The 5,563-nt window shown below is 34.4% G+C and overlaps 1 non-coding gene across 1 annotated transcript; it reads right to left on the reverse strand.

Annotated features, from left to right (window-relative positions):
• Positions 1–5,183: 5,183 nt before the first annotated feature.
• Trnaa-ugc (transfer RNA alanine (anticodon UGC)) lies at positions 5,184–5,255 on the reverse strand. The gene has a single exon. It is a non-coding gene; the product is annotated as a tRNA-Ala (tRNA).
• Positions 5,256–5,563: the final 308 nt, after the last annotated feature.

The raw sequence follows: 5,563 nt of genomic DNA on the forward strand, positions 1-5,563 counted from the left end.
TTTTTTCTGCTGCCACAGTTAGCCTGGAAGCAAGACTTCGACAGAAGATGTTATGCGTCGAACTTAGGAGAGTGATTACTGTATTTTTCACAGTTCAATTTGTCTCCCTTTTGGGAATAGTAGTTACCAACCCTATACGCCACGCTTCCGGGATGCAGAAGCGCAGTAGAACTTGACGTCTGTTCGCGTCGAGGCAGTAAGCAGCTCTATTGTGATGTCATTTTCTCCAGGAGCTTTATTGCTCATATGAGTAATAGTTTCGTCAAAGTTGGTTCCAATTATACCGCATTATTGTCGGGCATTATTGTTTGTGAGACATGATGCGCTTGTTGTGATCATCAAAAGACTGCAACGTCACGAGAAATGGTTCAAAAAGTGACGAAGCAACTTGAGCGAAATCCCCGACGAGTGCCAATCAAATGGCGAAAGAACTGAAAATATCTGGCCGTAGCATCCGCCGCATACTGAAAAATGATTTCAAAGTCAAGCCTTACAAGATCCAAAAGCTCATGATTTCACACCAAAGCAGCAACAGTCAGACTTGAGAGAGCGAACGATTTGCTTCACTTCCCCGAAAGCAGTCAATTTCCGAATATTGTGTTTTCTGACGAGAAATTTTTTCAAATTGAGCAATTCGTAAACTCCCAAAGCGATCGGGTTTATTTGACCGACCGTTTGTAAGAGAATTGGATTCATCGATTGGGCATCAGGGGGGAGCACTCGCCACAAGTAATGCTTTGGGTCGCTGTAATCGCAGATGGGCGCTCTCCAATCGTTTTCATCGAGCCTGGCGTCAAGGTAAATGCGAAATATTATCGGGAAAGTATTATGGAGGTTGCTTTGAAGCCATGGGCAGGCAAAAATTTCGGTGGCAGATCATGGATGTTTCAACAGAATGGCTAAAAACCAAGGTTCCAACGTCTACCCATTGGTTCTCAAATTCACCAGGCACGAATCCGTTGAATTATTCTCCTTGGGCCATTTTGAAGAGCAAAGTCCGAACTAAAAGATTCACTAGTCTCGAGGCTCTGAAAAAAGTCATTGCGAGTGGGCCAAAATATCTGCAAGTCACATTCGGGCACCTTGCGATTCGTTTCTGGACCGTCTCAAGCCCATAGAGAAGGCTAAAGGTGGCCACATCGAGCAAAAGTAAATTAATTTTTAAGTTTGTATTATTTTCACACATTTTTTACTTTGAATTGAATAAAAGTAAGTTTCCAAACTAAATTTATGGCTTTTTTCATTGGTTACACTTCGAGATCACCGGTTATCTCAACACAAGTGGGTTATTTTGTATCGTCGTTTTCCACGTAATTCGCTAAATTACCTAGTATGCCCTTAAATGTAGGATGCTGTTGCGGACAGTGTCCAACTCGTCGTCAAGATTTTGAGTGGGAAAAAGTGAGTGTCAGTGCCAAGGTATTCAAAAGATACCGATACCTTGAACCACCCTGTAGTTATGAACATTTAATGCACATAAAGACTTGTGCTATGTTATTTTTCATATTTTCATTGCGTTTCCACTACCATGAACCGTTGTAGAGGCATAAAATTTGCACTGTTTGGACATTTCTTGTATTGTTTTAGCATTTTTTCATTTGCCACTTATCGATGGTTTGACAAAACAATTCGCAAAATTTGCCATTGCAATAAAACCGAAATGCCCATGGCTGCGAATATTTACTAGCAAATGTCCACATGCATGCGTACGTATGTATGTAGATTTATATGTATGTAAGTTTTGCGATATTTCGCTTTTCAGCATTTCGAATCGCTGAGTTATGGGCGCATGCATATTTGTGTTTATGGATGTAGATTTGTCTTAAGGGTGACATTTCCGCATAGCATAAATTTGTCTCGCTTACATTTGAACTAAAAATTATACGAGTGCTAGTTGAAAAGTAAAATATGCACATACATGCACGCATACATTTGAAACGTGTACAGTTAAGGTTGATTCGGTTTTTAAGATTTTTTTTTGCGATGTCAATAGTGTTAGTTTATTCTGCCAATGCCCATATAGCACGCAGCATTTGAACAATCCTACATTTTCATTTCAAAATGCATTCATTTGAAAGCTAAGCGAGTGGCAAAGAAGCTCGCAAAAAGTTGTTTTCGATGTACAGCAAGACTGGTAACAGAATCTTCTGAGAAAAAATCCCGCGTATAATTTTTTGATTTTTCAATTTTTTATTGCACTTGCACTGATTTTCGCTAAAACAAAATGTGATACTTTGTTATTGTTAGATTTATAAAAACACAAAAAACTGCGGGCCCCTCCTTTTGTGCAACAATACAAATAGGAGGAGGAACTCGGCAAACACCTAAGAAAGGGTGTAGGCGCCAATTAGATAAGTAATTATTAAAAAAAAAAAAAAATTCTCCCAGCGATAACAGTTGATTTATGTGAAGAAGTATTTTTCAAAATTTATAAACGAGCAGCGGACACTCAAATAGTCATAAATTCGGTAACGATACTCCGATCGACTTGAAATTTTTAAACAGTGCCATATTCTTGAGATATTGTCCATTCAACTACAAACTACAGATGTTCATGTAATTTCCATAAACCGTATAAACTAGTTTACACCATGTAACAAATATCTTTTTTTCAAGCTATATATTTTCATTTAATTTCTATAAACTGTGTTAAAATAGTTTTACACCGTTATACAACAATACATTTTTTTTTGTTTTCAAGGAAATATTTCATATGCGTTTCAAACTGTAGATTTTCATTAAATTTCCATGAGATATATGAATTAATTTTTACACTGTGCAACAAAACTCATTTTTTTGTTTTCAGAAAAAAATTCATATGCGCGTCAAACTATAATGTTTTTCTTGGTTTTTCAGGAAAATTTTCATGTGTGCTTCAAACTATAGATTTTAATTAAATTTCCATAAACTGTATAAATTAAATTTTACACCGTGTAACAAAAATAATTTTTTTTGTTTTCAGAAAAAATTTCATATGCGTGTCATACTATAGGTTTTCATTATATTTCCATAAACTGTATGAATTAACTTTTACACCATGTACCAAAAATAATTTTTTCTTGGTTTTTCAGGAAAAGTTTCATATGCGCGTAAAACTATAGATTTCCATTTAATTTTAAATTTTTAAATAAAATTTTACCCCTTGTAACAAAAATAATTTTTTTTGGTTCTCCAGGAAAATTTTCATATGCGCCTCATACTATAGTTTTCCATTTAATTTCCATAAACGGTATAAATTAAATTTTACACCGTGTAACAAAAATCAATATTTTTTTAGTTTTCTAGGAACAATTTCATATACGTGTCAAACTATAGATTTTTATTAAATCTGCAAGAACTGTATGAATTAATTTTTACACCGTGTAACAAAAATTATTTTTGTTTTGGTTTTCCAAGAAAAATTTCATATGCACGTCAAACTATAGATTTTCATTAAATTTCCGTAAACTGTATAAATTAAATTTTACACCGTGTAACAAAAATTTTTTTTTTTTGGTTCTCCATTAAAATTTTCATATCCGCCTCATACTATAAATGTTCATGTTGTTTCCATAAGCGTACAAAGCCATTTGCTAAAATTATAAATCTTCCGATAGGGTGATTAATTTTGCGCCACCTTATATATTAAATCTATAGTTTCTCGTGCACTTGAAATTTATTCTAGATAACTTTTACTGTCGCAACTTTTCGTCTACGAACGTTTTTTGGCGCAGCCGTACCAGCTATGCCTACAATATTTAATTTGCGATGAACAAAAAAATGTGTCTCGATTATAAAGTGCGAATATAGCGGCGTGTATTTTGAAATACAGTGCACTCGCGATAACTCGAACTAATTAAAACAGGCGGTGTTCGATTTATCGAATTTGTTCGACTTATCAATTGAGTGTGCTATGTTAAAAAAACAGTCATCGATATCGATTTTTTTCAATTAAATTTATTTATTTATTTACATATGGATATGAACATGAATATGTTTAAAATATTTAATTCGTTTCAATATTTTTCATCAAATATTTGGCAGTCTCTGTGTCAGTTACACAAAAAAAGTCAACTTTAACAGAAAAGTTAGGCCGAAAAGAAAGTTGTAATGTGTGTTTGTCTTTTCTTGCCTGCAGCAATGTTGAATATGACTTTTTCACGCAGCAATTGAAGAGTGTTAACCTTTGCGGAGCTTACTTGTTCAGTTGTGGCCCACTGAATTACCTTATTGATAGAGCTAACTGCCTCCTCAGATGATATCCGCTCACATGTCTCAGTCGTGTTGTTAAACTCAGACTCAGAATCACTAGTTTCAATTATTACTTCTGTGTCGGTAAATTCGGCACCATCATTCCATTTGTTAACATCATAAAGCGTAAATTCGACCTGTAAATTATGTTTTTCATGTTATGTTCTTTCAAGATGAGTCCACTTATTGGGTAATTCTTTTTTCTTTGGGACAGAAACCATTTGTATAAAGCGGCTTTCATTTTAGGAAACTCAGAAGCTTTTAAAGTTCTCTTCTTCCCAGGACCCAAAAACGTGTTGTTTACTGCTTTTAAAATTGCCTTGTCTTTCTTTTTTATAAGACTTATGGTGGACTTGGCTACCCCATATTCCTTCGCTAGAGAAGTAACACTACATCCACGTTTAATTTTGTTAAGGACTTCAGCCCTCTCTTTTAATGTTAAACACTTCATCCTTTTACGATCCATTACTCACATGCACTGATACACTACAAATGACAAATTTAAAGCAATTTGGTCAATGCAAGATGTTGTTCCCAGAAAACTAACGGGATATTAACGTCGAAATATTCATATGGACAATACACTAGTATACATATAATTTATATACATATACTATTACATATGTATGTATGTACAAAATGTACATGTTTGAAAATAATGTGTGTACAAATAAATTTGTTTTTTTGTTCGAGTTATAGCGCTTTAATATTGTTCGAGTTACAAACTAGTCAATAGGGAAAAAAATGTGTTCGAGTTAGCACGTCGTTCGACTTAGCGGCTATTCGAGTTACCGCGAGTGCACTGTAGTTCAAAATTTTCAAAAAATAAAAAATCAAAATAAAGAAATATTGAAAAAAGGTGCTCTCTGAATAGCTTGCATAGGATTCATTTATACAACTAAAAATACAAAATTTTTTTTAAACAAATAATATTAATAAAAAAACAAGTCGACTGGAGATGCCGGGGATTGAACCCGGGGCCTTTCACATGCAAAGCGAACGCTCTACCACTGAGCTACATCCCCTTCACAAACGCTCACTGCCAAGTAACTGTCGCTTTAGGCCAACAGATAAGGTTTTATCAAAAATACAACAACAACTTTTGAAAAATAAATAGATTAACACATTGAATGCGAACGAACTTTTAATGAAATTCACTGCTCAATTAGCAAAATAATATTTACTTACAAAGCAAATACAAACGCTAAAGTCTCTTGTTATTGTTGTTAAATTGTTGTTATTTTTGTGACTGCCAGCGTAGTTAATATTGTATTTGTTGTGTACCTAGAAATAATAAATCAAACAGAAGGCAGTGCACACATAGGCACACGCA

The sequence above is a fragment of the Anastrepha ludens genome, chromosome 3 (genome assembly GCF_028408465.1).
Source record: "Anastrepha ludens isolate Willacy chromosome 3, idAnaLude1.1, whole genome shotgun sequence".
NCBI lineage: Eukaryota > Metazoa > Arthropoda > Insecta > Diptera > Tephritidae > Anastrepha > Anastrepha ludens.